Source organism: Mastomys coucha, unplaced genomic scaffold (assembly GCF_008632895.1).
Source record: "Mastomys coucha isolate ucsf_1 unplaced genomic scaffold, UCSF_Mcou_1 pScaffold12, whole genome shotgun sequence".
NCBI classification, from domain to species: Eukaryota; Metazoa; Chordata; class Mammalia; order Rodentia; family Muridae; genus Mastomys; species Mastomys coucha.
Window position 1 is genome coordinate 45,879,467 of NW_022196894.1, and position 10,618 is coordinate 45,890,084.

At 43.6% G+C, this 10,618-nt stretch overlaps 1 long non-coding RNA gene across 1 annotated transcript in view; it reads right to left on the reverse strand.

Moving 5' to 3' along the window:
- Positions 1 to 9,950, reverse strand: part of LOC116086433 — a 43,854-nt gene extending 33,904 nt beyond the window's left edge. The window contains exon 1 of the long non-coding RNA XR_004116924.1: positions 9,701 to 9,950. This is a non-coding gene — a long non-coding RNA (uncharacterized LOC116086433). The remainder of the gene's footprint in view (positions 1 to 9,700) is intronic.
- Positions 9,951 to 10,618: the final 668 nt, after the last annotated feature.

The window sequence follows — 10,618 nt, forward strand, 5'->3', positions numbered from 1 at the left end:
AGAAATCCGCCTGCCTCTGCCTCCCAAGTGCTGGGATTAAAGGCATGCGCCACCACCGCCCGGCTACGCCACCACCGCCCGGCGATATCTTTTAAAGAAGACAATTTCATACCTTTTGACAAACAGGTACCTTCATGAAACCAAACTCAAAACTCAAGATAATGAGTTAATTTCATCCAGAGGAGGATCCTGGGTAAACGTGGGAACCTAGTCCACTTTGGTCTTTAGGCAACCATTTAGTTCCTCTCCATCACTGTTGGTAAATTTCTTTCCTCTGTTTTTCTGTTTGTTTGGTTTTTTCTCTCAACACAATTACTTTGAGGCTTACTAATGTTATTGCATATATATCCATAGGCAACACCTTTTATTTTATTGCTGAGCAATATTTCATTATATGATTATGACAGTCAGTTTTCGGTATTCTTGTCTGTGGATATGTGGATAGTCTCACATTTCTGGTTATTGAAAATCAAACTTGGGACTTGGGAGATGACTCCATGCATAAAGTGCTTGCTTTACAAGCAGAGATGTGAGTTCAGAAATTCAGAACGTACCTAAAAGCCAGTCATGGTACCTCTAAGCCTGGGACTCAAGGGTGGAGACAGGTGAATCCCCAGCCTCACTCATCCAACTGTCTGAAACAGTTAGTTCCAGATTTAGTGAAATGTCTCAAAAAAATAAGATTATGGGCTGAAGAGATGGTTCAGTGGTTAAGAGCACTGGCTGCTCTTCCAGTGAGTTCAATTCCCAGCAACTATATGGTAGTTCACAACCATGTATAAAGTGATCTGATGTCCTCATCTGGCATGTAGGCATACATGCAGATAGCTGAGCACTCAAATATATAAAATAAAATAGATAAATCTTTAAATAATAAAAATAGTAATAGTAATAATAATAGTAATAATAATAATAATAATAATAACAATAATAATAATAAGTTTGCAAGTGTAAAGGCAGACACCTGACATCAATCTCGGGCCTTGTGTGCTCACATACAGGTGAATATAGCTACACACAAACACAAATATATATATATATATATATATATATATATATATATATATATATATATATATATTACACATACACAGATGAAAATCAATTGAATATTATGATATTATCATTTCTTCTTTTTTTGGCTTTTGGCTTTTGGCTTTTTGAGACAGGGTATTGTCCAGGCTGTCCTGCAACTCACTCTGTAGACCAGGATGGCCTTGAACTCAGAAATCTACCTGCCTCTGCCTCCCAAGTGCTGGGATTAAGGGCATGCGCCACCACTGCCTAGCGATATTATCATTTCTGAGGGTTTGGGAGGACATGAGATGATCCCTGGATGGGGAAGGATGTGATAAAAGTACATTGTATATGTATGAAAGTATGAAAGAGTAAGTAAGTTACTTCTTTTTTAAAAAAAAATTTATTTATTACATGTAAGTACACTGTAGCTGTCTTCAGACACTCCAGAAGAAGGAGTCAGATCTCCTTACCAATGGTTGTGAGCCACCATGTGGTTGCTGGGATTTGAACTCAGGATCTTCGGAAGAGCAGTCAGTGCTCTTAACCGCTGAGCTATCTCACCAGCCCCAGTAAGTTACTTCTTAAAAAGTATCTTTGCTGAGTGTGATAGCTCACATCTGTATTCTCATCACTCAGGAAGCAGAGTCAAGGAGACTGTGAGTTGAGGATAGCCTGAGCTACGTAAGGCAATCCTATCTCTCCACCCCACAAAAAGAAAACTGGCGCAGGTGCTTATGTTTCTCAGGAAGTTGTTCAGCACATGCAACGCACTTACACCTCTCTGTCGTCCTTTCCTCTGCTGCAGACAGAAGCTGTTTTGTTATTCATTCTTTCTCTGGGTCAATTGATTGACTTTTCTCATATCGGTCATTTTATTCTTGAGGTCTCTCTTGGATACAGTTAAAGTACTTGAAAAGTGTTAGCTCCTTCTTGGTTTTGCTTTTTTATTGTTGTTGTTGTTCTTGCTTATTAAATTATTAGAAATGGTGAAAGCCATGATTAGTCTAGGCTTCAATGGGAAACTTATTGTTTACCATTGCCAAAACAAAGTCCTTCTCAGTATTGTCCTTAATGTTCTATGAGTCCTGAGCTTCTTAGTCTGGCTGATGGGAAAGCTCTTATCTGGCCCTGTGCAGATGTCCCATACTCTTCCCTCCAATCTTTTCTTGGCCATCTTCCTAGGCTGACATCACTTGTCTATGCTGGCTGGTGTTTCCCTGAGCATTCTAGAGACACCTTGTCTGCAGCTCAAGGACTCCCTAGGACAGCTCCTTCTTTTCTAGGATCTGTCACCTAATCCCTAGCATCCATAATCAGATCCCCCAGATACTTCTTGATTTTGTCTCTGCAACATGATAGGAAGAATCAGGTTCTCCTCACTGAGCCATAGCCTCAAAATTTCTTCGTTGAGTCAACTGAAGGATTCAACTCATTTGTTTTCTTGTAGTTTTGAGTGCACTGTCTTTTGTTGCTAAGATCTGCAAGACTGGTTTAATTCAGTTCTGAGTGCCTGTTTTATGGTCTCCTTTGCTTTTTGTTTGGGTTGGAGGACAGCTAAAGAAAAAAAAAAACATATGTAGTATACCCTACTCTATATTAGAAACCTTAGGTATGGTCCACATTTTGTTACTCTTTTGACACAGGGCCTAGAATTCACCAAGTAGGCTTGGCTGACTGGCCAACAAGTCCCAAGGTTCCTTCTGACTCCACCTCTCTAGAGTTGAGATTACAAATATATACCACTTCATCTGGCTTTTCTTTTTCTTTTTTTTTTTCAATGTGAGTTCTGTGGATCAAACTCAGATCTACATGCTTGCAAGGCAGGGAGTTTGTGTCTTGGCTTTCTCCCTAAGCTCTGTGGTTTAGGATTGTGGACCCAGGGATACAAGCACTCAAATGAATTCTAATTTTTCTCATATGTATAAGTCTTAGCTCTGCAAAGCCCTTCCTCTAAATGTTTAAGCACTGATAATTTCTAATTTTCCCTTTTGTTTATCCTACTTTAGGAGTGTGTTATGGGCTAGGTTGCACTCATAAAAAAAAAAAAAAAAAAAAAAAAAAAAAAAAAAAAAAAAAAAAGCATGTGTTGAAGTTCTAAGACCTATTACCTAGCAGTGTGGCTATATCTGAAAACAGAGTCTTTAAGAGTTAATTAGGTTAAAATTATTATTATTAGCATAAACCATAATCCAACATGATTGCGTTCTTTGTGGGTGGTTTTCCTGGTTTTTATGTAGCCCAGGCTGGCCTCAAACTCACTAGGTAGACAAGAATGACCTTGGTTCCTGATCATCCTGCCTCTTCCCAAGTGCTGGGATTATAGACATATGACTTTGATGGCTAAAGATACTCCATTTTATGCTAGACATCCATCTTGATACCCTCTTGCCATTTGTCTCTGCCTCCAGGCCCTGGAAGACAAGTTCTCAGTATCCCTGACTCAGTGACATCACCACCCCCAAAACCAGAAGTGTAATGCTGTGACCATCTGCTTTGTTACCATATGACTAACTGTGTTTTTGGCTTCTGTAACCCGCTTATGCAGACATTCAAGGAATGCTTAGAGGTTGCCTTGACTACTACCTAGTCTTGGCAGAGCAGAACTGCTCTTGGCTTGCTTATGCAGACACTCAAGGTCTTCTTGCGGTTATTACCTTTTTAAAAATCCTCCCTTTAACCCCATCTTGAGACAATTTCAAGTTTGGCTTAGAGATTGCTGTCCTTTTAGCAACTTTAATAAATGTCACTAATTATAATCTGGATTGGATCTGTGGTCTTTCCCCAGTATCTCAAACTCCAAAACATAATTGCCCCTTTTATGAGACAAGTAGATCATTAATCTTAGCTCAAATCCTAATTACGCACCAATTTCATTGGGATTTATGTATGTTTATGGTCATGCATGCACACATACCACAGACACACACACACACAGAGTTGGTCTTCACAACTCCAACCTTCAAACGGGGTACATACTGTTGGTATCAGGACCTCTGAAACCAGTGACATCACATAGGCGACAGCTCGACCTGCACATCTTCCTGGCCTGGTATGACCTTTCTGGAGCCATATGACGAATGACAACACATACAGTATCTGGTTGTGGAAACAAACGTGCTCAGAGTTCTAAACTTTTATAACAGTAAATTCTAAATATTTGTAGGCATGTGGCCACATGAGGTTACTGTACTCAATGAATGGAATGGATTTGCTCAAATGTAACACAGCTGAGAAAGGAGGAAAGGCCTCGAGTGCACGTCACGAATAGCCCCAGTCCTTATTCCCTGACACAGGAAACCATGCCTAAAAACAAAACAGTAATGATCACGGTCCAATTAATGGAGCAGTGAAATAGCGCTAAACGGGTAAAGGTTGACAACCAGAGCTTGATCACTGGATCCCACATAGTGGAAGGAAAGAACTGACTCCTACAAGTTGTCCTCTGACCTCCACAAGTGTGTTGTGGCAAACACACACACACACACAGACACACACGCACACACTAAATAACAAATGAACGTAGTTCTAAAAGATACTATTAAAACTATAAATGTGAGAAATACAGAGGGAAGGGAGCATCCTTCCTAAACCCCAAGATTGCTTAATCTCTAGGGCATGCAAGATCCTATTAAAGGAAGCTAGAGTGGGATATACATAAGCAATTTCAATATAGACCTTTATCTTCATTATAATTTAGTTAGTATTTTTTTTTCTTTTTTGGTTAGGGAACTAACATATATATTTCTTGGGCCTATTAACAGAGCCTGGGATTCAAATAAGTAATAAGAAAATGCCCGTCCTTAAGAACCCGGTCACCCTAGTGTGAACAGCAGGTTACTCATGTGCTCACATGCAGAGTCCCCGCACCCTTCTGTAAACCTCCCACACTGTCTAATCTCCAGCCCTGCTGAGACTATGAGACAATTAGAACAGCGTTACAACCAAATGCCTGGAAAATACAGAAGGGAGCAGCCTGCAGCCTCCCAGTCCCTCCTCCCTCCCTGCTTCCAGGAAGGGAAAGTCAAAGTCAGTGAACTCATCTGGGTCTCCTGCAGGTCCTTCCTGATATTCTGAGGACAATGATTTCAGGGTTTGTGTACCAATTGTTCTTTAATTAAAAAGGCAATGTTCAGATGAAAGGGATCTCTGCATTTATGGGCTGAACCAGGCAGGACATGCCTTCCTGGAAAGATAAACTGGTGTCTTGTCCCTGAAAGACAAAGTAGACAAGCAAAGAAGACAGGAGGCATTGCCGTCATCATGACTGAGAGGTTGGAAAGATCTATTGAGTGATTCCTGGCTGAAAACAACTCCTCATGGTTGATCTCCTGTATTTTCCCTCTCTCCTTTCCCTGATCAGTTCCATAGGCATTGGTTCATCCTAGCATCTGAGAAGGGTGCTTTAGCCATTGTCCTGTTTTTCTTTTTCTCTTTAAAATTTTGTTTGGGGTGTGTGTGTGTGTGTGTGTGTGTGTGTGTGTGTGTGTGTGTGTGCCTGCCTGCTTGTGCAAGAGGAAGGACAGAGCTGCCTGTATGACAAGGGGCCTGTGCAGCTGCAAAAGCATCTCCTGCAGAAGGATCTAATTGAAGACTTCCTGAGAGACCAGGGACTGCTGGTGCAGACAATGCCAGCCAATCGGGAACTGCTGTTGAGAGGAGAAGCTTTCTTGGGACCAATGGGGCTCAGGTGGAGAGTATTAAAGGAGCGTGGAGCAGTGCTCAGATGAGCTTGCTATGGTGTTTCCTCACCTGCTCCCGGAGTCTTTGTAGTTGACTCACATCACCTCCAAGCCCCAAGGACAGGTAGGGACAGGCTGTGAGTAGTCCAGGGCACAGACAACATAGCTGTAGAGTATATATTCATCCATGACATGCATACATTGTCTGTAGAGGTCAGAAGAGGATGTCCAGTCCCTGAGACTGGAGTTACAGAAAGTTGTGAGCTGCCTTGTAGGTATTGGAGTCAAACCCGCGTCCCCTTGGACAGCAGTAAGTGATCTTAACTGCTTAGTGATCTCTCCAGTCCCCAAGACTACACTGTTATTTTTTTTTAAACAGATCTATTTATTTTATTTATATGAGTACAGTGTAGCTGCCTTCAGACACACCAGAAGAGGGCATAGGATTCTATTACAGGTTGTGAGCCACCACGTGGTTGCTGGGAATTGAACTCAGGACCTCTGGAAGAACAGTCAGTGCTCTTAACCACTGGGCCATTCTCCAGCCCCGAAGACTTCACTTTTAAAGTTCGTTACTCTCTTTGTACGTTCTTTTCAAGGTTTCTATTGTTCTTGAAATGTAGAAGCTAACCTTCAGGGTTTTAGGCTGAAACTCTTAGTTATCCATAAGGCCGATAAGGTCTTCAGTTTCTCACCTACAGTGGTTTGAATAGGAATGATCCCATACATTCATGTGTGTGACTGCTTGGCCACTATTAGATGTAGCCTTGTTGGAGTAGGTGTGGCCTTGTTGGAGAAAATGTCATTGTTAGGGTAGGCTTTGAGGTCTCAAATATGCTCAAGCTGTGCCCAGTGTCAGTCACAGTCTCCTTCTCCTGTCTGTGGATCTGGATGTAGACCTCTCAACTCCTTCTCCAGCCCATGTCAGCCTGCACGCTGTCATGCTTTCCACCATGATGACAGTAGACCAAACCTCTGAAACTGTAAGCCAGCCTCAGTTAAATGTTTTCATTTAGGCAGAGGCAGGTGGATTTCTGAGTTCAAGGCCAGCCTGGTCTACAGAGTGAGTTCCAGGACAGCCAGGGCTATATAGAGAAACCCTGTCTCGAAAAAAAAAAAAAAGGAAAAAAAAAAAAAAGGAAAAAGAATGTTTTCCTTTATAAGAGTTGCCATGGTCATAGTGTCTCCTCATAGCAATAAAACCCTAAGTAAAACATTACTTTACTTTCAGTTCATCAACAAATCATGATATGTTGCCCTTCCAAACACTTCCAGAATTATGTCAAAACTCTACTACTGTCTGAGTGTAAATCACTTTTACTTCTTACTTGGTTACTACAAACTGACAAATTATTCTGCTTCTACTTCCTCATCCTCATCTCAATACACTAGACAGAACATCTGCCAGAAAGACCAGTCAGACAAGAGCACACCTAAACCAAAGATTGCCAAGCATTCAACTTAAAATAAAAATGAGTAAATGTAAGAAAATTATAAATAAAATTTGTAAACTTAAAAAAATGTTTAAGACTTTGGTGTACTCAAGTTTACTTTTTAAAAAAACTTTTTATATGCACCCTAGTCCCACGCATCTCCCTGTCCTTTCACTCTTGCAAGCTTTCTGCCCCCATAAAATACACACACACACACACACACACACACACACACACACACACCAAACAAACAGGCAAAGAAACATCCCATCGTGGACGGTGTAGTGTGTCACAGTGTGTCCTACAGTGCAGCCCTCTGTCCACACATCTTCCTTTGCAAATGTTCATTGCCATGGAGTCATCAGGCTGGCCCAAGATCTCTGGTTTCTGTGGAACCATCAATACTGTATCCTCACCATGACTTCTCCCAGTTATTCGGGTGCTGCCCTGTGTTGTAGAGATCCTGTGCCCCTGGATCAACTTTATTGCACCCCAACCATTAGCAGAGAGCATAGATTTTGGGGTGAGCCAGCTCAGAGCCCTGGATCTGAGCCTGAGTGACAGCCAACCTGGTCAGCACACTGCCTCTCCCTTATCCGCACCACCAGGGCAAGCTCTCCAGCACTGTTCTGGCTAGGCCACTCAATGCTACCATCTTTGGAGGCAGGGTCAGCTCTCCTGCTTTCATGCCCTCTGAGCTGGCTCACCCTCACCCATACCTCTAGCACCAGCTCCACTGTGCTGCCCAGGCAAGCTTCCGGGCCCACCCTCCCAAGTGCTGTATCCTGTGAGGGTCTGGACCAACTCTCCTGCTCTCACATCCTCAGGGCTGACTCCCCTGTGTTGTCAGCTCCACTGTGTTGCCCAGATGAGGTGCAGGGGCCAGGGCTAGCTCTCCTGTTCTCATGACCCCAGGACTGGCTCTCCTGGTTACTGCAGGAGAGAGGGGAAAGATGTCACCCAACCACATGTGCACACACCTATGCTATCTTATGCTAGATGAGTGGCAGGGCCAGCTCTCCACTGCTTTTACCCTTGGGCCTGGCCTCCCTGTGCCCCCTCCACCAAGGCCAGCTCTACCCTCCCCCTCCACCAAGGCCAGCTCTACCCTGCTGCCCAGACGAGGTTCAGGGCCTGTTCACCCAGGAGGTTCAGGGTCTGTTCGCCCACTCTCATAGCCTGGAATCGGCTCTTCCAACTGCCTCAGGTGGTGAGGAGTGAGGAGGCTGAGGGCATTTCTCCCCACCTCGGGCTACCTCACAGCCGACAAGTGCCAGGGCCAGCTTTCCTGAGCTCTTGCCCCATAAGGCTGGCTCACTTAAGCCCCCTCACACAGGGCTAGCCCTACTGTGCTACCCAGGTGAGGTATAGAGCCTGTCTCCCAAATTCTGCACCCAGAGAGGAGCAGGGACAGCTCACCTGCTCTCATGACACCCCCCGGGGGGGGGGGTGTCAGCTCTCCCAACTGCCTCAGGTATTGAGGGGTGAGGGGACACTTAAGCTTACTCTTAAATTTGAGACTGGCAATTTTCTCTTGGAAAGTAAAATAATGTTATCTGTCCCTTGCTTGGCATTAAAGTCAAAAGTAATAAAGCAAGAAAAAAAATTACTCGAATCAACTCATCTAGTAAAAATTACGAACTGATGGCCCTACAATCCCAGGAGATGGAATACTGGGGCAAAAGGATCACTGCGAGTTTGAAGCCCCTTGGGCTATATACTATCAGGCAAACCTGGACTATATATTGAGACCTTGTCAATAATGTCTCTTACTATTCCAAAGGAAGAGATGCAACCAAGAGTGCGTAAGTGCCAAGCCTACGCTAGGCTCTTGAAAGGGATCCTTCCTTCTTGCTTCATTCACTCAGCACCTTCAGAAGATGAGGGATATTACTTAAATAAGAAATATTTCTCGGGGCTGGCGAGGTGGCTCAGCGGGTAAGAGCACTGACTGCTCTTCCGAAGGTCCCAAGTTCAGATCCCAGCAACCACATGTTGGCTCACAACCATCCATAATGAGATCTGACACCCTCTTCTGGTGCATCTGAAGACAGCTACAGTGTATTATGCTGGCACAACTGAGGCCGTCCTGAGTTCAATTCCCAGCAGCCACATGATGACTCACAGCCATCTGTACAGCTACAGTGTACTCATACACATAAAATAAATAAATAAATCTTAAAAAAAAAAAAGAAAGAAAAAATATTTCTCAATGACTGTGTTAAAGGCTGCATTGGAGTTGATAGTCTTTGGGAAAGAGATAGATTCCTAGGGACTTAGACATTAACGATGGATTGATTCTGTGGTGATTTGAATGCGAATGGCCCCCACGGGCTAACATAGTTGAATGCTTAGTCCCCAGTTGGTGGACCTGTTTGGGAAGGATTGAGGAATATGGCCCTGAAGGTGGGCTTTAACATTTCAATATCCCACACCATTCCCAGACAGTTTCTCTCTCTCTCTCTCTCTCTCTCTCTCTCTCTCTCTCTCTCTCTCTCTCTCTCTCTCTCTGATAATTATGTCTCAAGTCATGAGGTTCCAGGTACTTCCAGCACCATGCCTGCCTACCTGCTGCCATGCTCTCCTCCATGATGGATATATAGAATCCAATTCTCTGAAACTGTGAGCTCCAAATAAACTCTTTTTTTTCTATAAGTCACATTGGTTCTGGTGTCTTCGTGGATTTATAAGATGACGGCACTCAGCACATGGTAGAATCCAGGAAGACGTAGGTCATTAGTGATGCGCCTCTGAGAAATGTATCTTGGTCCTTGCTCTTTCCTCTTCCTGATTGCCAGGAGGTAAGCAGCTCTGTTGTACCTGCCCTTCACCACACTTGCTCATGATGGGCCTCGAGACAGAGCCATGAGATTATGATGAAATCTCTGACACCATAAACCAACAAGTCCTTCCTTCTTTGAGTTTTTTTTTTTTTTTTAAGTTTTTACTTATGTATAGTGGTGAGCATGTGCACACATGTATGAGGGTACTCTACGAGGCCAGAAGAAAGAATCAGATCCCCTGGGCCTAGAGTTACAGGTGGTGGCTGTCCAACATGTATTCTAGAAGCCAAACCCCAGTCTTCCAGAAGGTACTCTTAATCCCTCTGCCATCCCTTCAGCTCTCCTATTCCTCTTTATCTCTCAGATAGCTGCCATATTGACAAAAAGTCCAACACTGGTTTTAGAGATCATGAAGTCAATGGAAAGAAGGCTGAGAGAGCTGGGGCTGGCAAGATGGCTCAGTGGGTAAGAGCACTGACTGCTCTTTGGAGGTCCTGAGTTCAATTCCCAGCAACCACATGGTGGCTCACATCCACCCATAATGAGATCTGACGCCCTCTTCTGGTGCATCTGAAAACAGCTACAGTGTATTACACTGGAGTGAGTAGGGCCTTCCTGAGTTCGAATCCCAGCAGCACATGATGGCTCATGGCCATCTGTACAGCTACAGTGTACTCATACACATAAAATAAATAAATAAATA